The sequence below is a fragment of the Kogia breviceps genome, chromosome 15 (genome assembly GCF_026419965.1).
Source record: "Kogia breviceps isolate mKogBre1 chromosome 15, mKogBre1 haplotype 1, whole genome shotgun sequence".
NCBI lineage: Eukaryota > Metazoa > Chordata > Mammalia > Artiodactyla > Physeteridae > Kogia > Kogia breviceps.
The window spans coordinates 40899638-40923016 of NC_081324.1; the positions used below are offsets into that span (position 1 = coordinate 40899638).

General features: G+C 39.7%; 1 long non-coding RNA gene across 2 annotated transcripts in view; it reads left to right on the forward strand.

The window, feature by feature from the left end:
- Positions 1-23080, forward strand: part of LOC136792713 (uncharacterized) — a 64942-nt gene extending 41862 nt beyond the window's left edge. The window contains exon 4 of one of the 2 annotated variants that reach the window (XR_010836933.1): positions 22894-23080. This is a non-coding gene — a long non-coding RNA (uncharacterized lncRNA). Of the gene's footprint in view, positions 1-14754; positions 14825-22893 lie in introns of those variants that run through there. The other variant, XR_010836934.1, reaches the window with a different exon arrangement.
- Positions 23081-23379: the final 299 nt, after the last annotated feature.

The window sequence follows — 23379 nt, forward strand, 5'->3', positions numbered from 1 at the left end:
TCATTGTCATTTGTCTCTTGGTATTTTTTTATTTCCTCTTTGATTTCTTCAGTTATCTCTTGGTAATTTAGTAGTGTATTTTTTAGCCTCTATGTGTTTGTATTTTTTACAGTTTTTTTTTCTTGTAATTGATATCTAGTCTCATAGGGTTGTGGTCAGAAAAGATACTTGATACAATTTCAATTTTCTTAAATTTACCAAGGCTTGATTTGTGACCCAAGATATGATCTATCCTGGAGAATGTTCCATGAGCCCTTGAGAAAAATGTGTGTTCTGTTGTTTTTGGATGGAATGTCCTATAAATATCAATTAAGTCCATCTTGTTTAATGTGTTTAAAGCTTGTGTTTCCTTATTTATTTTCATTTTGGATGATCTGTCCATTGGTGAATGTGGGATGTTGAAGTCACCTACTATTATTGTGTTACTGTCAATTTCCCATTTTATGGCTTTTAGCATTTGCCTTATGTATTGAAGTGAGGCTACGTTGGGTGTGTAAATATTTATAATTGTTATATATTCTTCTTGGATTGATCCCTTGATCATTATATAGTGTGCTTCTTTGTCTCTTGTAAGTCTTTATTTTAAAGTCTAGTTTGTCTGATGTGAGAATTGCTACTCCAGCTTTCTTTTGATTTCCATTTGCATGGAATATCTTTTTCCATCCCCTCACTTTCAGTCTGTATGTGTCCCTAGGTCTGAAGTGGGTCTCTTGTAGACAGCATATGTATGGGTCTTGTTTCTTTATCCATTCAGCCAGACTATGTCTTTTGGTTGGAGTATTTAATCTGTTTGCATATAAGGTAATTGGCGATATGTATGTTCCTATTACCATTTTCTTAATTGTTTTGGGTTTGTTTTTGTAGGTCTTTTCCTTCTCTGTTTTTCCTGCCTAGAGAAGTTCTTTTAGCATTTGTTGTAAAGCTTGTTTGGTGGTGCTGAATTCTCTTAATTTTTGCTTATCTGTAAAGGCTTTAATTTCTCCTTCATTCTGAATTACATCTTTGCTGGTTAGAGTAATCTTGGTTGTAGATTTTCCCCTTTCATCACTTTAAATATGTCCTGACACTCCCTTCTGGGTTGCAGAGTTTCTGCTGAAAGATCAGCTGCTACCCTTATGGGGATTCCCTTGTATGTTTTTGTTGGTTTTCCCTGCTGCTTTTAATATTTTTTCTTTGTATGTAATTTTGATAGTTTGATTTATATCTGTCTTGGCATGTTTCTCTTTGGGTTTTTCCTGTGTGGTACTCTTTGTGCTTCCTGGACTTGATTGACTATTTCCTTTCCCATGTTAGGGATGTTTTCAACTATAATCTCTTCAAATATTTTCTCAGATCCTTTTTCTCTTCTTCTTCTGGCACCCCTATAATTCGAATGTTGGTGCATTTAATGTTGTCCCAGAGGTCTCTGAGACTGTCCTCAATTCTTTTCATTTTTTCTTTATTCTGCTCCCTGGCAGTTACTTCCACCATTTTATCTTCCAGCTCACTTATCTATTCTTTTTTTTTTTTTGCGGTATGCGGGCCTCTCACTGCTGTGGCCTCTCCCATTGCGGAGCACAGGCTCCGGACGCGCAGGCCCAGCGGCCATGGCTCACGGGCCCAGTCGCTCCACGGCATGTGGGATCTTCCCGGACCAGGGCACGAACCCGTGTCTCCTGCATCGGCAGGCGGACTCTCAACCACTGCGCCACCAGGGAAGCCCCCACTTATCTATTCTTCTGCCTCAGTTATTCTGTTACTGATTTCCTTCTAGGGTATTTTAATTTCAGTAATTGCATTGTTCATCACTGTTTGTTTGCTCTTGAGTTCTTCTAGGACCTTGTTACATGTTTCTTGTATTTTCTCCATTCTGTTTCCGAGATTTTGGATAATCTTTACTATCATTACTCTGAATTCTTTTTCAGGTTGTTTGCCTATTTCCTCTTCATTTATTTGGTCTTGTAGGTTTTTACCTTGCTCCTTCATCTGTAACCTATTTCTTTGTCATTTCTGTTTTTTTTTTTTTAATGGGTGGTTCTGTATTCCTGTCTTACTGGTTGTTTGGTCTGAGATGTCCAGCACTGGAATTTGCAGGCTGTTGGGTAGAGCTGGGTCTTGGTACTGAGGTGAGGACCTCTGGGAGGCATCAGTCCAATTGATATTCCCTGGGGTCTGAGGTTCTCTGTTAGTCCAGCTGTTTGGATTCAGAGCTCCCACCCTAGGAGCTTGGGCCCGACCTCTGGCCTGGGCACCAAGATACCACAAGCTTCATGGCACAGTTGGAAAAAAAAAGGAAGAAAGAAAGAAAATAAGGAGCAGTACAATGTGAAAGAATAAAAAACAAAATGAAATTAGAAAGAAAAAATATATTAGGAAAAATAAAACTATAATTGAAATAACTGCAACAAGGTGAAAGCACAACAGAAAAAAGAAAGAAGGGGGAACAAGTGAAAACGAGAGGACAAAACAAAGTATAAAGAATAAAATAAAATTAGAAAAATAAAAGATTTTTTAGGAAAAATAAGAAAATAAAAGAACAACAATGAATCAACAAGGTAAAACAGAACCCCAATCTAAATGAAAAAGAAAAATGAAAAAAAAGCCTTGGCTATGGGGGCGGAGTTTAGGTGGGTGTGGAACTTAGGCAAGGGTGGGGTTTTGGGTGGGGTGGGACCTAGGCAGTTGGGGTGGGTGACGTTTGAGTGTGGGGCAGGGCCTAGGCAGGGTGAGGTTCAAGCATGGGGCAGGACCTCTGTTTATTACCTGTGCAGAAGGGGAGAGGCAGCACATGGAAAGGAGGGCCTTTGGAGTGTGGAGTTCTGGATTTTGGAGGTAGGGCCCTGTGTGGGGGTGTGTGGGTGGGGTTTAGGCCCAGCACCTTGGAGGGGGTCTCAGAGGGGGTCTCTGAGTGTAGAGGTGTGGCCCTGGGTGGGGGTGTACGGGCGGGCCTTGGGCCCTGCACTGCAGGAGGAAGGCTCCGAGGGCAGAGGATTAGGCTTCCTGGTCCCTAAGTGGACAGGGAAGGCACTGGCCCCGTTCCCTTCTGTTCCTTCGTGCCCCTCCCCCACTGTCTCCCCCAGGGTTTCCCCCGTCCACGCTGGACCCCTAACCGTGGGTGGATCCCGCTGGGTGTAGGAACTCCTCCCCTCCCCCAGCCACCCCTCAGGGGTGCTGGTCCTGGAGGTCCGGCCTTTACTTTTGCTCCCCATTCCCTCCCTCCCACTCCCTCAGGACCCACCTGGCTGGAGGGGGCCTAGGTGGGCAGAGGATCAGGCCTGGGATCTCAGCAGGTTCCTGGGGGCTCAAGTGGGCAGGGGAAACCTGGCCATGCTCCCTTTTGATCCTCTGCCCTCCCAGTGGTTCCCCAATTTCCCCCTTGGGGTTTGGGGTCCCATCCCCTCCCTCAGCCGCCCCTCAGGGGCACCAGTCCCATCCCACCTCCACTTCTCCTCCCCCTTCACTCCCCCCCATGCCCCATGTCCTACCCGGTCACTGGGTGTTCCTCCCATCCCCTTAGGTGTCCGTGGTCCCCCACCGGTGCCTGGGAGGCGCCCTAGTTGTGAGGAGACACGAATTTTGCATCCTCCTAGTAGGCCATCTTGACTCCGAACCAGGTATTTGAATTTTTAAGTACCAACTAGTTCCTCATTAAATGCATTTTATTTTATAGTCACTTGGCTACTTTGTAAAAAGTGAAAGAGTTACTTTTCCTGGCACGTGAGGTTTGAAAGGCTTTCTACGTGAATTTTCCAGATGTTGGGATGGGAAGTGTCCTTCGGTAGTTGGTTCTGCTGCAGCAGCAGCTGCCCTAAAATAAGCTGTTGTCCAGGCAGATGAGGAAAGAGTGTCCCAGGTGGGGAGGGGTGGCATGTCAGGGAGGCGTGATTGCCAGGGAACCTAGGAGGATCACTGCCTAGAAAATGCCAAGGCTGTCTGAAACCAGCTAAGCACTGGAAACTTGTCATTAGTTTGTATTTATTAAGTGCTTACTGAATGCCAGGTGCTATTCTATGCACTTGGGATTCAGGGATGAACCAATGGTCAAAAACCCCTTTGTCATGGAGGTTACATTCAGAAGGATGTGGAGACGAGGAGATAATAAGTAAAAGAAATAAGTAAATTTATAGCATGTTAGAGGCAATAAGTGCTATGGAGGGGAAAAAACAAAGGAGGGGAGGCAGTTAGGAAGTGCTGGGTGGGGGCACGGTTTACAATGGCTGTGGCTTTATTTAATATGTTCATTCATTTATTCAAAAAACATTTGTTGAACAACCATGTTACCTGGGCCATCTGGGTAGTGTAGCAAGACAGTTCAGGATCTGAAGTTACTTAAGGCATTTCAACTTTTTAGGGTTAGGGAGGGTTTCTTGGAAGAGGAGACAGTTTTGTTCTGTTTTTTTTCCTCTTTTTAAAAAAATTGAAGTATAGTTGATTTACAGTGATTCAGGTGTACAGCAAAGTGATTCAGTTTATACATATATATATATATATATATATATATATTCTTTTTCATTATAGGTTACTACAAGGTACTGAATATAATTCTCTGTGCTATACAGTAAGTCCTTGTTGGTTATCTATTACTATCTATGTATAGTAGTGTGTATCTGTTAATACCAAATTCCCAATTTATCCCTCCTCCCCTCCCCATTTGGTAACCATAAGTTTGTTTTCTATGTCTGTGCATCTATTTCTGTTTTATAAATAAGTTCTTTGTATCATTTTTAATTTTTTAAATTTATTTTATTATTTTTTTAACATTTTTATTTGAGTATAACTGTTTTACAATAGTGTGTTAGTTTCTCCTTTACAACAAAGTGAATCAGTTATACATATACATATGTTCCCATAACTCTTCCCTCTTGTGTCACCCTCCCTCCCACCCTCCCTATCCCACCCCTCTAGGTGGTCACAAAGCACAGAGGTGAACTCCCTGTGCTATGCTGCAGCTTCCCACTAGCTATCTAATTTACATTTGGTAGTGTGTATATGTCCCTGCCACTGTCTCACATTGTCACAGCTTACCCTTCCCCCTCCCCATATCCTCAAGTCCATGCTCTAGTAGCTCTGCGTTTTATTCCCATCCTACCACTAATCTCTTCATGACATTTTTTTTTTTTTTTGGATTCCATATATATGTGTTAGCATACGGTATTTGTTTTTATCCTTCTGACTTACTTCACTCTGTATGACAGACTCCAGGTCCATCCACCTCATTACAAATAACTCAGTTTCATTTCTTTTAATGGCTGAGTAATATTCCATTGTATATATGTGCCACATCTTCCTTATCCATTCATCTGTTGATGGACACTTAGGTTGCTTCCATGTCCTGGCTATCATAAATAGAGCTGCAATAAACATTTTGGTACATGACTCTTTTTGAATTATGGTTTTCTCAGGGTATATGCCCAGTAGTGGGATTGCTGGGTCATATGGTAGTTCTATTTGTAGTTTTTTAAGGAACCTCCATACTGTTCTCCATAGTGGCAGTATCATTTTACATTCCCACCAACAGTGCAAGAGTGTTCCCTTTTCTCCACACCCTCTCCAGCATTTATTGTTTCTAGAGTTTTTGATGATGGCCAATCTGACCGGTGTGAGATGATATCTCATTGTAGGTTTGATTTGCATTTCTCTAATGATTAATGATGTTGAGCATTCTTTCATGTGTTTGTTGGCAATCTGTATATCTTCTTTGGAGAAATGTCTATTTAGTTCTTCTGCCCATTTTTGGATTGGGTTGTTTGTTTTTTTGTTATTGAGCTGCCTGAGTTGCTTATAAATTTTGGATATTAGTCCTTTGTCGGTTGCTTCATTAGCAACTACTTTCTCCCATTCTGAGGGTTGTCTTTTGGTCTTGTTTATGGTATCCTTTGCTGTGCAAAAGCTTTTAAGTTTCATTAGATCCCATTTGTTTATTTTTGTTTTTTTTCCATTTCTCTAGGAGATGGGTCAAAAAGGATCTTGCTGTGATTTATGTCGTAGAGTGTTCTGCCTATGTTTTCCTCTAAGAGTTTGATAGTGTCTGGCCTTACATTTAGGTCTTTAACCCATTTTGAGTTTATTTTTGTGTATGGTGTTAGGGAGTGTTCTAATTTCATACTTCTACAGGTAGCTGTCCAGTTTTCCCAGCACCACTTATTGAAGAGGCTGTCTTTTCTCCACTGTGTTTCCTTCCCTCCTTTATCAAAGATAAGGTGACCATATGTGTGTGGGTTTATCTCTGGGCTTTCTATCCTGTTCCATTGATCTATATTTCTGTTTTTGTGCCAGTACCATACTGTCTTGATTACTGTGGCCTTGTAGAATAGTCTGAAGTCAGGGAGCCTGATTCCTTCAGCTCCATTTTTCGTTCTCAAGATTGCTTTGGCTATTCGGGGTCTTTTGTGTTTCCATACAAATCGTGAAATTCTTTGTTCTCGTTCTGTAAAAAATGCCAGTGGTAATTTGATAGGGATTGCATTGAATCTGTAGATTGCTTTGGGTAATAGAGTCATTTTCACAATGTTGATTCTTCCAATACAAGAACATGGTATATTCTCCACCTATTTGTATCATCTTTAATTTCTTTCATCAGTGTCTTATAGTTTTCTGCATACAAGTCTTTTGTCTCCTTAAGTAGGTTTATTCCTAGATATTGTATTCTTTTTGTTGCAATGGTGAATGGGAGTGTTTTCTTAATTTCCCTCTCAGATTTTTCATCATTAGTGTATAAGAATGCCAGAGATTTCTGTGCATTAATTTTGTATCCTGCTACTTTACCAAATTCATTGATTAGTTCTAGTAGTTTTCTGGTAGCATCCTTAGTATTCTCTATGTATAGTATCATGTCATCTGCAAACAGTGACAGCTTTACTTCTTCTTTTCCTATTTGGATTCCTTTTATTTCTTTATTTTCTCTGATTGCTGTGGCTAGAACTTCCAAAAGTATGTTGAATAAGACTGGTGAGAGTGGGCAACCTTGTCTTCTTCCTGATCTTAGTGGAAAAGTTTTTCACCATTGAGAACAATGCTGGCTGTGGGTTTGTCATATATGGCCTTTATTATGTTGAGGAAAGTTCCCTCTATGCCTACTTTCTGCAGGGTTTTTATCATAAATAGGTGTTGAATTTTGTCAAAAGCTTTCTCTGCATCTATTGAGATGATCATATGGTTTTTCTCCTTCAGTTTGTTGATATGGTGTATCACGTTGATTGATTTGAGTATATTGAAGAATCCTTGCATTCCTGGAATAAACCCCACTTGATCATGGTGTATGATCCTTTTAATGTGCTGTTGGATTCTGTTTGCTAGTGTTTTGTTGAGGATTTTTGCATCTATGTTCATCAGTGATATTGGCCTATAGTTTTCTTTCTTTGTGACGTCTTTGTCTGGTTTTGGTATCAGGGTGATGGTGGCCTCATAGAATGAGTTTGGGAGTGTTCCTCCCTCTGCTATCTTTTGGAAGAGTTTGAGAAGGATAGGTGTTAGCTCTTCTGTAAATGTTTGATAGAATTCGCCTGTGAAGCCATCTGGTCCTGGGCTTTTGTTTGTTGGAAGATTTTTAATCAGTTTCAATTTCAGTGCTTGTGATTGGTCTGTTCATATTTTCTGTTTCTTCCTGGCTCAGTCTTGGCAGGTTGTGCATTTCTAAGAATTTGTCCATTTCTTCCAGGTTGTCCATTTTATTGGCATAGAGTTGCTTGTAGTAATCTCTCATGATCCTTTGTATTTCTGCAGAGTCAGTTGTTACATCTCCTTTTTCATTTCTAATTCTATTGATTTGAGTCTTCTCCCTTTTTTTCTTGATGAGTCTGGCTAATGGTTTATCAATTTTATTTATCTTCTCAAAGAACCAGCTTTTACTTTTATTGATCTTTGCTATTGTTTCCTTCATTTCTTTTTCATTTATTTCTGATCTGATCTTTATGATTTCTTTCCTTCTGCTAAATTTGGGGTTTTTTTGTTCTTCCTTCTCTAATTGCTTTAGGTGCAAAGTTAGGTTGTTTATTCGAGATGTTTCCTGTTTCTTAAGGTATGATTATATTGCTATAAACTTCCCTCTTAGAACTGCTTTTGCTGTATCCCATAGGTTTTGGGTCATCATGTCTCCATTGTCATTTGTTTCTAAGTACTTTTTGATTTCCTCTTTGATTTCTTCAGTGATCACTTTGTTATTAAGTAGTGTATTGTTTAGCCTCCATGTGTTTGTATTTTTTACAGATCTTTTCCTGTAGTTGATATCTAGTCTCATAGCATTGTGGTCAGAAAAGATACTTGTGTATCATTTTTTTAGATTCCACGTATAAGTGATATCATATAATATTTGTCTTTCTCTGTCTGACTTACTTCACTTAGTATGATAATTTCTAGGTCCATCCATGTTGCTGCAAATGGCATTATTTCATTCTTTATGGCTGAGTAATAGTCCATTTATATGTGTATGTATATATATACACACACATACACACACACACACACATATCCCACATCTTCTTTATAGATTAATCTGTTGATGAACATATAGGTTGCTTCCATGTCTTGGCTATTGTAAATAGTGCTGCTATGAACATTGCGATGCATGTATCTTTTTTAATTAGAATTTTCGTCTTTTTAGGATATATGCCCAGGAGTGGGATTGATGGATTATATGGCAAGTCTATTTTCAGTTTTTAAAAGAACCTCCATACTGTTCTCCATAGTGGCTACACCAATTTACATTCCCACCAACAGTGTAGGAGGGTTCCCTTTTATCCACACCCTGTCCAGCATTTATTATTTGTAGACTTTTTGTGATGGCCATTCTGACTGATGTGAGGTGGTACCTCACTGTAGTTTTGATTTGCATTTCGAGGAGACAGTGTTGAGTAATCATAAAGAGTTGGAATTGATCGGACATAACTGGAAGTTGGGGCTGACTGAGGCAAGGTGTCCAGGACAAGGCCTGGTTCTGGCATGGCAAACTGGGTTGCAGTGGTTCTGTCTCATGCAGTCAGGAGATGCAGGAGGAACTTGGTGGTTTGGGCGTGGTGATGAGCTCTGTCTGATGCCTTTGGGAATCTGGGGCAGTCAAATAGATGAGCTCACAGCAGAGAAGTCTGGCCTGGAGAAACCACGTGGTTTAGTGGGGGATTCCTGGCAGGTTGTCCAGAACGCATCATGCTCATAGGCACGGCTCCCTACTGTGCAGAATGACTTAGAAGAAGAAAGGGGTCTCACAGACATCCTGGTGCACTCTTTTATGTGGGGCAGCCACAGATCTTTCTGTCCCTGCCCTTGTTCCCTTCTTATGATCTTACACCCACACTTCAGGATTAATCTTTGGGGGAAATTAAGGAACCCTTGTTTAAGAGCTCAGGCAGGTCAGCCTTGTGGCCAGTTATACGCAGAACCTCAGCACCTATCATCTACCTATGACCTCGACCACCACATAATTTAATAACTGGGCCTTTATTTTCCCAGATTCTAAATCCTGTCCTGATACCCAGTCTTAGACTTTTACTCCCTTAAGACTAGTTCCCTGCTTTGACCTTGATAGTTCAGTTCTGTTTATTCCTGAGCACTTGCAAAGTATTGGGCACCAAAGGAAACATGCAAGGTGCTGAGATTCAAAAATGAATTAAACATGGTCCCTGCCTTTATGGAGCATATTAGTCTAGTAGGACAGCTGGTCCGATAAGCATGCAATGATGATACTGTATGATTTGGTATAATAATAGAAGATTGTTTTCTGTCTAGAGTAAGCACAGTTCTGCCGAGGAGTAGGGGTACTAAAACCCAATCCTGGCCTCAGAGCCACGTGTACCTGCTGTAAGATTTCCCTGTTCGTGGCTGCCCACCACTATTCTTCACTCTGCTTTTATAGGACTGACCCATCAGTGGCTCTAAGCATTCTTTTGGGAGTCTAGACACTGTGTTTTGCCTGGTGCCTCCACTGCCTTTCTCTACTAAAGACCTGAACTGAGCAGCCTGCGTCCCTTCCCTCTGTGCCCTCTCATCTCACTTTGACCTCATCTGTACACTAGTTCCTAGTCCCCGTTCTTAACATGAAAATTAACCCATGTAAGAGTCTCAAATCTGTATCAGAATTTGAATCCAGTGTCCTGGAGTCCTAGCACAGTGCTCCTTCCATGAATGCTCCTGGCCACATATTTGAAAGGATGATGAGGAATCTGCATTTTCAATAAATACAGTACGGTGGTTTTAAAACACATCTGCAAATTCTTTGACATTCCTCCTATCAAAAGGTGGAATCTAATCCCCTGTCTTTGAATATGGATTGCCCTTTGTCATTTGATTTCAGAGAATAGAATGTGGCAGAATGACAGTGAGTGACTTAAAAGCCTAGGTTAGAAGAGGTGACATGGCTTATCGCTGGCTCTCTCTTGAGATATTGGTGTGTGGGACCCAGATGCCATGTTGTGAGGAAGCCCAGGCCACACAGAGAGGGTTTGTGCTGTGGCTCTAGTCCAGCTAAGGTCCCAGCTAACTTCAACCACTGGACTTGTGATCAACGAGCCTTCAGATGCTTGCAGCTCTCAGCCTTTGTGCCACCTGAGATGGCTCTGAGTGAAACAGAAATGAGCTGTTCCTGTTGAGTTCTGACCAAACTGTATATAAGACACTAGCTTTTGCAGTGGTTTTTGATATAGCAGTAGATCATCAGAACACATAATAAACAAAATTACTGGTCATGTTAAAAGTTGTTTGTAAGGTATCTGAAACCTTGATTTTGCATAAGGAAGGCGAAGAAAACTAGCAAAACTGTTCCTTCTTGTACTAGAATTGTTTGATCATCTGTGAATCACACACATTTATAACATTCTTTTGAAGAACTAAATCCTTCTCAGCTTTTGTATGGGACTGATTTGTCTATTTGCAGTTAGTTATGCCTATCTGTACAAGTGATATAATTTCAGTAGATTCGAGCAGAAGGAGACCAGTCTCTAGTTTCTTATGTGTTACTATTTTTTTAAAAAAACAGCTTTATTGAGGTATAATTGACATTCAATACTGTACATGTTTAAAGTATGTGCAGATAGTATTGATACATTTTGACCTATGTACACACTGGTGAAATCACCATTACAATCAAGATAATGAACATATCCATCACCTCCCCAAAGTTTCCTTATGACCCTTTGCAATTTCTCCCTCCTGAGAGATGTGAGGCAACCACATTGATCTGCTTTCTGTCCCTGTAGATTAGTTTTCTAGCATTTCATATAAATGGAATCATATTTTATATATATATTTTTTTGTCTTTTTTTATTCAGCATAATTATTTTAAGATTCCTCCTTGTGTTACATGTATCATTACTTCATTCTTTTTATTTCTCAGGAATATTAATTCCATCATATGGATATATTACAATTTGTTTAACAATTCACCTGTGAGTGGGCATCTGGGTTGTTTCCAGGTTTTGGTTATTACAAATAGAGCTGCTATGAACATTTGTGTACAAATCTTTGGGTGGAATGGCTGGATCATATGGCAGGTATATATTTTACTTTTTAAGATATTAACAAATTGTTTTCCAAACTGGGTATACCATTCTACATTCTCACCAGCAGTGTATGGGAGTTTAAAGTTGCTCAGTTTACCATCACCAACACTTGTTCCTGTGAATCTTCCTAATTTTAGCCATTCTAATAGGTGTGTAGTGGTGTCCCTTTGCTATTTTAATTTGTATTTCCCTAATTACTAATGATGTTGAGCATCCTTTCATGTAGTTACTTGCTACTTGTATATCTTCTTTGATGATATCTGTTCACATCTTTTGTCTATATATTTGTTGGATTGTTTGTGCTCTCATTTTGGAATTTTGAGAATTCTTTATATATTCTGGATACAAATCTTTTATAAGATAAATGCTTTGCAGGTATTTTCTTCCAGTCTGAGGACTGTCTTTTCATCTCTTAACAGGTTTTAGTTTTCATGAAGTCCAGTTTATCAATTTATTTTCTTATGAGTCATGCTTTTGACATTGTAGCTAAGAAATCTTTGCCTAACCCAAGGTCATAAAGATTTTCATATATGTTTTGTTTTTGAAGTTTTATCATTTTAGGTTTTACATTTAAGTCTGTGATACATTTAAAATTAATCTTTGTATGTGGTGTGAAGTATTGATCTAAGTTCACTTTTTATGCATATTCTAGCACCATTTGTTGAAAAGATCCTTTCTCCACTGAATTACTTTCACATCTTTGTTGAAAGTCAGTTGGCCATATATGTTTGGGCCTTTTTTATAAGCTCCTTAGGCATTTCCATCAATGCATTTGTTTATCTTCATGACAATACCACACCATCTTTATTACTGTAGCTTTATAACACCTTTTGAAATCAAGTAGTGTTAGTCCTTTAACTTTGTCCTTTAAAAACACTTTTTCTATTGTTATTCTAGATCCTTTGCTGTTCCATATGAATTTTATGTTCATCTTGTCCTCATCCGCAAAAAGTCAGCTGGGATTTTGATAGGAATTATGCTGAATCTATAGATCAGTTTGGGGAGAGCTGCCTTCTGAATAGTATTGAGTCTTTTGACCCATAAACAATGAGCAAATTTCCAATCATTTAAGTGTTCTCTAATTTTTCCAGCAATGTTTTATAGTTTCAGTGTATATATCTTTCAATGTATATATCTTTTGTCATTGTATAAAAGATGTTTATATACATCTTTTTTCATATTTTTGATTCTATTGTAAATGATATTTTATTTCAGTTTCCAATTATTCATCACTGTCTATAGGTACATAGAAATACAATTGATTTTGTACATTGCTTGTATCCTGCAATGTTGTTAAATTCACCTATTAATTCTTATAGCTTTAAAAAGTATTCCTTAGGATTTCCTACATAGAAAATTATGTCATGTGCAAATGAAGACTGTTTTACTTTTTGCTTTTTTTTTTTTTTTTTTTTTTTTGCGGTATGTGGACCTCTCACTGTTGTGGCCTCTCCCGTTGTGGAGCACAGACTCCGGACACACAGGCTCAGAGGCCACGGCTCATAGGCCCAACTGCTCCACGGCATGTGGGATCCTCCCGGACCGGGGCACGAACCCGTGTCCCCTGCATCGGCAGGCGGACTCTCAACCACTGTGCCACCAGGGAAGCCCTGCTTTTTGCTTTTTAAGCCAGATGCCTTTTATTCCTTTTCTTGCCTTATTAAACTGGCCAAAATCTCCTGGGACATCCCACATATGGGTTTCCACTTGGAATTTCCCTCCAGTTAGTAAGCTAGGTAAATCATAGGGCTCACCTCATTTGTTTCCTGTTTCTCAGGAATCACTGTCCACCACTGTGTGATATCCAGTATCTTGAAAACCATTGTTTCATATATTTTGTCTGTTTTTTGCTTTTATTTTTTAACCTTTCAGGTAGAAGGGTAAATCTGATCCTTGTTACTCCATGGTGCTTGGAAGTGGAAGTTCTTATGTATTCTTAAAAAAAAAAAGGAAATTCATTTACAGGCTTTACTTTGATAGTAGAGTTCAGTGTTCAGTTTACTTAGCCTGAAATTTATCTTCTCTTTCACCCTTCAGACACCAGACCTGACATTACTTTCACTAAGAGATAGAGTGTTGTAATTAAAAGCTCAGATTTTCTTCCTCTTCATGGGACTTATCAACTTTCTGATATACTATATATATTGGTTATTTATTTTATTTATGTACTTTCTGTCCCTCCCCCTCCCAACAAGTGCTGTAAGAAAAGGATTTTTGTCTGTTTGATTTCTGCTGAGAGTCAGATCCTAGCTTTACCACTTTTACTAACTGGACAATATACTTCACCTCTCTCTGCCTCAGAGTCATCATTTATAAAGTGGGAATAATAGTGCCCATTCTCAATGTGTTGTTGTGAGGATTAAATGTGTTATGTATAGCACTTAGAACAGTGCATGGAATATAGTAAGTCATTGTTCTTAGAGATGTTACTGAATATTCCTCACTAGAGATTGGACAGGGTAACAGGAGATGATAAATGCAAGCTCAGCTCTCTCAGGTCAGCTACAAGCCAGTAGCTCTTAACACAGTTTGGATGGGGGTATACACTGGAATGAGGCATTTACGTATGACTATTAGATTATGTGCAGACGTAATAGCTATCCTTTTCTGAATTAAAAAAATTGAACATTGACTATTAAATTAGTAAAAGGGCTCTGATGACCTAAGGGAAGTATATAGTAAAATTGTATTCTTTGTGACTCTCTGTTTCTTATCAGAAAAGTGGAGATATCTGAAATTCTTGTGTCTAGGTATGTTTTAGAATTCAGATATTTTTAGATTTTACAAAGAAAAAGGTGCATATGTATTCTATAATACATAGTATGTTACATCCTAGTAGAGCCTGAGGCTGTGCTCTCAAATCCAACACATTAACTCATTTTGCAGCAAAATGTATGGATGTTCACACCAAGTGGATAAATAAAGACTGTAAAAACCCAGTTTTGGTTCACATTAGGTTTTGCCACAAAATGAGTTTCCTGTATACTTAGGAAAATACATTTGGGTTTTCAGAACTTTTAAATTTTAGAATTGTGGGTGTGAATTATGGACCTTTTATCATAAGATTTGGGAAAGGATTAAGTATATAAAGCACCTGGAATATAATAGGAACTCAATCAGTTATTATTACCATTGTTATTCATTGCCTCAATATTATTAGTAGGAAAATGTTGTAGTAGGATAGTATTGTAGTAGTAATTATCTAAAGACTGTAAAAGTATGCAAATAAAAACAAAAATAAACAAAAATAAACAAAGTCTAATTAAACTAAAAAACTTTTACACAGCAAAGGAAACCATAAATAAAATGAAAAGACAACCCACAGAATGGGAGAAAATATTTGCAAATGATGCAACTGACAAAGGATTAGTCTTCAAAATTTACCAATGGCTCATGTGGCTCAATACTATAAAACAAACAACCTGGACTTCCCTGGTGGCACAGTGGTTGAGAATCTGCCTGCCAGTGCAGGGGACATGGGTTCGATCCCTGGTTGGGGAAGATCCCACATGCTGTGGAGCAACTAAGTCCACGCACTGCAACTAGTGAGCCTGCACTCTAGAGCCTGCGAGCCACAGCTACTGAAGCCCACACGCCTAGATCCCGTGCTCCGCAACAAGAGAAGCCACCGCAATGAGAAGCCAGTGCACAACAACAAAGAGTAGCCCACGCTTGCTGCAACTAGAGAAAGCCTGCGCATGCAGCAACGAAGACCCAATGCAGCCCCAAAATTAATTAATTAATTTAAAAAAACTCATAAAAAACAACCCAATCAAAAAATGGGCAGGGGCTACCCTGGTGGTGCAGTGGTTGAGAATCTGCCTGCCAATGCAGGGGACACGGGTTCGAGCCCTGGTCTGGGAAGATCCCACATGCCGCGGAGCAACTAGGCCCGTGAGCCACAACTACTGAGCCTGTGCATCTGGAGCTTGTGCTCTGCAACAAGAGAGGCCGCGACAGTGAGAGGCTCGTGCACTGCGATGAAGAGTGGACCCCGCTCACCGCAACTAGAGAAAGCCCTTGCACGGAAACGAAGACCCAGCACAGCCAAAAAAAAAAAAAAAAAAAAAAAAAAAATGGGCAGAGGCCCTAAATAGACATTTCTCCAAAGAAGATATACAGATGGCCAAGAGGCACATGAAAAGATGTTCAGCATCGCTAATTATTAGAGAAGTGCAAATCAAAACTACAATGAGGTATCACCTCACACCAGTCAGAATGGTCATCATCAAAAAATCTACAAACAATAAATGCTGGAGAGGGTGTGGAAAAAGGGAACCCTCCTACACTGTTGATGGGAATGTAAATTGGTACAGTCACTATGGAGAACAGTGTGGAGGTTCCTTAAAAAACTAAAAATAGAGCTACCATATGATCCAGCAATCCTACTCCTGGGCATATATCTGGAGAAAAACTTGGTTTGAAAGTATGCATGCACCCCAAGGTTCATTGCAGCACTGTTTACAATAACCCAAGACATGGAAGCAACCTAAATGTCCGTTGACAAATGAATATATAAAGAAGATGTGGTACATATATGCAATGGAATATTACTCAGCCATTAAAAAGAATGAAATACTGCCATTTGCAGCAACATGGATGGACCTGGAGATTATCATACTAAGTGAAGTAAGTCAGACAGAGAAAGACAAATATCATACGGTATCACTTATATGCAGAATCTGGAAAAAAATGATACAAATGGACTTATTTACAACACAGAAACAGATTCACAGAACCTAGGGAATGAATTCATGGTTACCGGGGGGAAGGGTGGGGGGAAGGGATAGATTGGGAATGTGGGATTGATATGTATACACTGCTATATTTAAAATAGACAACCAACAAGGACCTACTGTATAGCATACACACACACACACACACACACACACACACACACACACACACACACACACACACACACACACTAAAAGTAAAGCCCTGTTAGAAATGTTACCCCGTTTCCTTGTTCATTCAGTCCAGGTTGAAACTATGGGTGGTGTTTTAGGGAGGGTTTAGATAGAAATAAAGGGACTGGGAAGCCCATTCTTCGTGATCTTTCATACGTTTACTGGGGATGAGGCAGAGAGGCTGGTGATAAGTGTACATAGTGAAGGTGAGTAGGAGCTCTAGGTAGCATTTGTTCCCCAGATACTGGGAGCTGCCTTTTTCCTCCTGCTCTTCCTCCTCCCCTTTCCCCTTCTCCTTCTCCTTCTTTTATGTACTCAGTCTTATGACTGTCATCTCATGAGACAAAGGAAATTACTTTAGCCATGGGCTACAGGTTGAGGTTCACATGTAGGTGGTGGAAGCCTTGAACAAAGGGTTCTTGATCCTCTGAGAGTAAAGAGATCATTCATTATTGCCTGCATGGGGGAAAGTGAGACTCAAACTTAATATGAGTTTGCATATTAATGAGTCTGCATATTAATATGAATCTGCATATTAATGCTAACACAGCTTTCCCGTTACATTTCGGTCATTCACCGATTTGGCAGCACCTTGTTTTGTTCTTCTTTCCTGGATTTAGGTCATGAACAAACTTGACCAACTTGGGGATTGATAGGTTGGGGTGGGTTCCTAAGGAAGCTGGTAGACTTACGATTATTCTAGTAGTCATCTTGCCTTAACTGGAGGGTAAGGTGGTTTATGAAGTCTTTCCCCTGATGCCTGGTGCCTCAGAAATAGCATAGACTTTGGAGTACTTTGAATCCTACCTACTTCCTCCTTTGTAAGTGTGGGCAAGTCATTTAGCCTCTCTGAGCCTCAGTTTCACGAGACATAAAAATAAAAAGAACAACAGCTTCCTTAGAGTTGTGATAGTTAAATGTGCAAATACCTAGTATATTCTCCAGTGCATAGCATGTGCCCCATTAAAAGTAGCTACATAGGGCTTCCCTGGTGGCGCAGTGGTTGAGAGTCCGCCTGCCAATGCAGGGGACACGGGTTCGTGCCCCGGTCTGCGAGGATCCCGTGTGCCGCAGAGTGGCTGGGCCCGTGAGCCATGGCAAAAAAAAAAAAAAAAAAAAAGTAGCTACATTATCTGTATACTTTATTAATTTTTATCTAGTAAGAACATGCTAAGAATGATCATTTGAATTTTCTTTATAGTTAAAAAATGATGAATTGTAACAAATGTGTTAACTCTGGTGAGGGATGTTGATAATGGGTGAGGCTATGCATGTGTGGGGACAGAGGGTATATGGGAAATCTCTGTACTTTCTGCTCAATTTTGCTGTGAACCTAAAACTGCTCGTAAAAAAATAAAGTCTATCAAACAGTAATAAAAAATTATGATGATGTGGTAACTGCAATAGCAGCTGTAGAGATATTCAGCATTATACAGTAAAACAGGTTATTTCTCAAAGAATTTAGAACATGATGCTGCTGTGGAAAGAACCTGAGGTTCAGTAACAGAATACCTGGCTTCCAGCCTGAGTTTTACTGATTGTATGATATTGAACAAGTCACTTAATTGAATTTATCTTTATTGTCAGTAAAATGAGGATTATGATGTAGACATTTCTACCTCCCAGGGCTGATGTGAAGATCAAATGAGGGAATCTATGTGGAAGCATTGTGTAACACACTCTAATGTGTCATAGAAGGGATAGGGTTTGGTAAACTTATTCTTTTCTTTGCCTTTTTGGCAAAAGGACCCCAGGTTCTGATCCAAGGGAGAAGGGTTAATCATAGGGTAATAGCCTGCATTCAAACAGTCTCCTCCTCCTCATTTCCTGCCAAAGCAACATTTTGGTTAGAGGCAGGGGAATGTCACTGAACGCAGTGGGAAGAGGATAGGCAGGGAGAAGCCTTTAAAAATGAAGTAAAATGAATAAAACACACAGAAATTCCCTATTTTGCCCTTTCTCATTTAATACCTAGCTCATTTCTGGCAATGTATACCTGCTTCCCTCCTCCTGCTTGTGTTTTCATTTATGTAAATTTCTTTATTTCCTTTTATATAAATCAAATTAACAGTGTCATTATTTGGAACATAGAGAATGCTTGCTGCTCTGTGCACTGACTGGGCCAACTTGGCTATTGTAACCCCAGATCATAGTTTTTTCTTCCTGTACTATGTTGTCAAGTGGTTTTACTTTTATTCCAAGTGCTCTCCTTGTTATAATAAGCCCTTGAAAGGTAGCCTAGAGTTTCAGTGACACTGACTTAATTACTGAAAGGCCCTGGGAAAGGCGGCCTGGCACAGTGGCAGGAGCACGGGTTTGGAATCCTCAGACCTGGCTTTGAATCCTGGCTCTGCCACTTGATAGCTTTGTGACATGAAAAGTCAAGTGGCCTGTCTGAACCTCACCTTCCTCACATGTAAAGTGAGGATAATACCCCTCTGCTTTTTAGGGTGGTTTATAATGGTTATAAATATTGGTTTGGCCAAAAAGTTCATTTGGGTTTTGTGGAAAAACCCAATAGCTTAGGACAGTACTCAACACAGGGAAGTTTGGTTTTTTAATCCAGCTATAGGCAAGTCACGTAACGTTCTTGAGTGTCAGTCCACTCAGGTGTGACAAGGGGATCACAGCAATTCTTGTCTACCAGGGTTATTCTGAAAATTAAAGATAATGGAATTAAAGTTCTGGGAAGTGGTGGGAATTGGCTCTTCTTAATGCTGCTTGTTCAGTGGCTGAGTTTGCAGCCAGAAGGACCTGGGTTTAAACCCTAATTCTGCCACTTAGCTCCTTTGAACATCTTCCCCTTAGAAAAATGGAGATAACATCTTCCTTGCATAGTTTTTGTGATGATTAGAGATAATGTATAGAAAACATCTGGCACTTTGGTAAAACAGCTCAATAGATGCTAGGATTATATTGTAATATGCAGTATAAGTAAATCACTAGGGTTTGATTTGCTAATTGTGATTCTTCCTTTACTGGAAAATATCCAGTAACTGACAGGAATGTTTAAACTTTAACTCTTGTCTTTCTAGACCTGTGAGCATTGCAGCAATGGAAAAACTGAGTTCTTGATTTAGTTCAAGGAAGAAATGAGGCTGGGCAGATGGCATCTGGTCTGAAGGCGCAGTATGGAGAAAACAGTTCAAAGTTTTTCAGGCTCATGTGACACTGGCCTCTGTTCTCACCCTCACACCTAGGAAAGGTCCAATAACCTGAGTCTCTCGGCCTCCAAGGGAATTAAGCTGAGTTTATTCCTGAAGTATAAACTTTCAAACAGTGGCTCTTATTTTTTTCCCTTTTAGAATATGGTTTGGAACCTGATGCCAAAGCTAAAAGGTTGATTGTATATTGAAACAGAAAGCGAGATAGCTGGTCCAGGTAACTCAAACCAGACATTTTTCTAAAATCTGAACCAATGGATTAAATTTAGTCATATAATTTTAATCGTTTTCTAAACTGTTTTTCTCCCTGTGTAGATCCCATTCAAACATATAATTGCCAATTAATAGTGCAGAATATTTTCTGACTTTCAGCTTTGTAGGCCAGCTTGCCTGTAGAAATTATAAGGCCATTGTGTGATCCTCCCTTGTACTCAAAAGAGAGGGTCTTTTTGATTCTAGAGTAGAAAGATGATTCCCTTATCCCTAATTGAGTATCTTATCAGTGGAATGATTGCAAAGTAATAATTACAAAGTTGCTCTGGAATCAAGACAATCAGTTAAAAGACCTCAGTTTCAGGGCACATTGTTGCAACCTGAATAATTTGAAAATGTAGATATCTAGCCAGATCTCAGCTCAATTTACTGCATCCAAATAATGGGTGCATTTGTTTCCTAGGGCTGTCATAACAACGTACCGTAAACTGGGTGGCTTAAAATAACAGAAATGTATTGCTTCAGAGTTCTGGAGACAAAAATCAAAGTGTTGGCAGGATCGTGTTCCCTCTGAAGGTGCTAGAGAAGGGTTTGTTCCAGGCCTGTCTCTTAACTTCTGGTAGCCTCAGGTGTCCCTTGCCTCACAGATCATCACTCCAGTCCTCTGTCTTCACATGGTGTTTTTCCTGTGTGTCTTCACAACATTTTCCCTCTGTGTATGTCTGTTTCTGTGTCCAGATTTCCCCTTTTTATAAGGACACCATTTACATTGGATTAGGGCCCACCCTAATGCCCTTGTTTTAATTTGATTACCTCTGGAAAGGTAATCTAGAAAAGGTCACATTCTGAGGTACTAGGGGTGAGGACATCTCTTTCCTGGGGGACATGATTAACCCCATATGATGGGCTTGGGTTTCTCACCAAAGAAAGCTTGTGAACTTTTCAGTATTTACCCCATGACTAAGGGACTCTCTGCTAATCTCTCCCTGTCCATCAGATGCATCTCTTAAAGGCATGAAACGTTCACAAATTCCAGGGGCTATAGTTCTTACAGAATTTCTTGTAAGATAAAGAACTGAGAGTTTAGCTGTATGTATGTATGACTTAAAATTTACAGAGTTGGCAAACAAAGATGCTAATGCAAATTTTTTTGTTGACTAAGTACATAAAAATCCATGGTCAATAGAGCAGAGCTAATGTAGAAAAGATTTAAGAGGAGGAGGATTTAAATTGGAGCTTGAAGTGAGGAAAAGAGGAATTTATATTGCTAGAGAGGTTGGGGAAAGTCAGTCTAAAAAGGGACCATGACACAGATAAAACTTCAGAGAATAGAATGGGCAAGTTGGTGGTCTGGTGGACTTTAGTCAATTAATATTCACACAGTGTGTCTATATTCTAGGCCCTTGGAATATCTCAGTGAACAAAATATAAAAATCACTGCCCTCATGGAGCTTACAGTCTTGGTGTGTATGTGTGTGTTGTGGGAAGAAACAAAATAAACAAGTAAGTAAATATTAGAAGGTGATAGGTACTTTAGAGAAAGAAAAAAATGTACGGGAGGGGAAAGAGGATTGAGAGTTGGGGAGGAGGGTGGCTGCAATTTTAAGCTGACATTCAGAGTGGGCCTCACTAAGAAGGAAACTGTTGAACAAAGACTTGAAGAAGGTGAGGGAACCTTATGGCTCTCTGAGGGAGGAACATTCTAGAAAGAGAGAAGCACCAGTGCAAAGGACCTACAGGAGGAACGTGCCTGAGATGTTTAAGGAACAGCCAGGTGGCCTTTGTGATCAGAGCAGGTTGATCAAGGGGGAGATGAAGGAAACCAGTCCATTGTAAGGACTTTTGTTTTTACCTTCGTGAAACAGGTAGTCTGGGTAGTCGTTACTGAGTTGATGTGGAGGAATGAAATGATATGACGGATGTTTAAAGAGGATCTCCTTGGCTATCCAGGAGACAAGGTTGGAGGCAGAGAATTTTGGAGGCCATTAGGTAACCCAGGTAAGAAATAATGGAGCCTGGATCAGGGTGGTAGCTATAAAAGTGATAAGGAAACAGACTGGATCCTGGATATACGGTTTTCTTGAGGGCTTTCTTACATCCAATAGGATTTTCTGACAGATTGAATGTGGAGAGTGAGAGTCAAGTGTGACACTATAACTTGTCTTGAGCAACTGGAAGGATGGAGTTGTCATTAGCTGAGAACAGGAAGCCTTGTAGGGGCAGGATGTTTGTGGGATGGGGTAGGGAGAAACTGGGGCTTCCATTTGGGACACAGAAGTTTGAGATGTCTATTAGACATCCAAATGGATATATTAAACAGGCAGTTGTGTATATAAACCTGGAATTCAGCAGAGAGGTTGGAACTGAAAATATAAATTTGAGAGTCTCTGGAATATGAAGACGGGATGAACTCTCCAAGTTTGTGAGTGATGATAGAAAAGACATCCAAGGACTGAGCCCTGGGACCTTCCAATGTTAAACGGAGAAAGCAGAAAAAGAGACTGAGAAGGAGTAACCAGTGAGGTAGAAAGAAGAGCAATAGGATTTGTTTGACTAGCTGAAGGTTAATAATCTGCTGAGACAGGACAAGGGATAAATTGGTAAAAGGACTTGAAGAGCAAGCATAGAACCTAGATTCTTTTAGATGCTGAAACTAAGGCATAACTTGATAAAAGATTTGTCTAAAATGACTTCATGGTAAATATCTCCTTCTAATCCCAGTCCCTTGATTCAATCAGAATCTTCATGGTTGAGGAAAATTTTGTAATGTGCAAGGTTTAGAGATATGCATCTCACTCTACCACGGAATTCGATAGGAGAGGCTGTTTCATTCTGAGTTGTTCAAAATAACAAATTCTTCATCTACTGTGTGTGTGTGTGTCTGTGTATGTATTTCTGATCAGTGGCATTTTAGAGAAGCTTCCACAGAGCCACCAAAGTTAATAGGTCAGTATTACTTTCTCAAACGTAGTTTTACTCACAAGCTTGATAAAGGCTGAGGTTGCAGGCTCAAAAGCCAGACTTAAGGAGAGAGTTCCCTGAATCCTGTTTCTGGTCTCATGCTCTTTTGTTTTTGTTGAGATAATTTGTCTTGCTTGTAGATCTTTGACCCAAGACTTAGGGTTTTCTTTTTTGCAGGATGAAATTAAAGTTTGAAATTAAAGACCAGTAGATTCCAAAGGAGACTGAAATAATATCTTCGGAAATTCAAGTGTGATGTAACAGTATACTAGAGAGGAAGACGTGGAAATTCAACAATATCACACAATAGAGTTGAAGAATCAGAGGTGGTGGTTTGGCACCTCCTATGACATACAGATCCCAGGTGGGTCATCCCGAACTTGGAAAAAGAGCATGTAGTAGAATCTTCACTAATTTTTGTTTGTGGCTCTAGGGTAATTGCTGACTAAACTGATGCTTCAAATAAGTAACTAAGTGTTGGCATTTTATAGCCTTTGAAACTTGTTTTTAGACATTTTTGGGTCTTATTTCTCTGTTGCCTTTTTGATCTAAACTCTCAAACTCTTTCAGAACTGAAGCAGGAAATTTAGGTTTAACCTCAAGAGTCAGTGTTTTGTCTTGTGTCTCCTCTAATATAATACAGATGTGAGGATGGCTGTATTT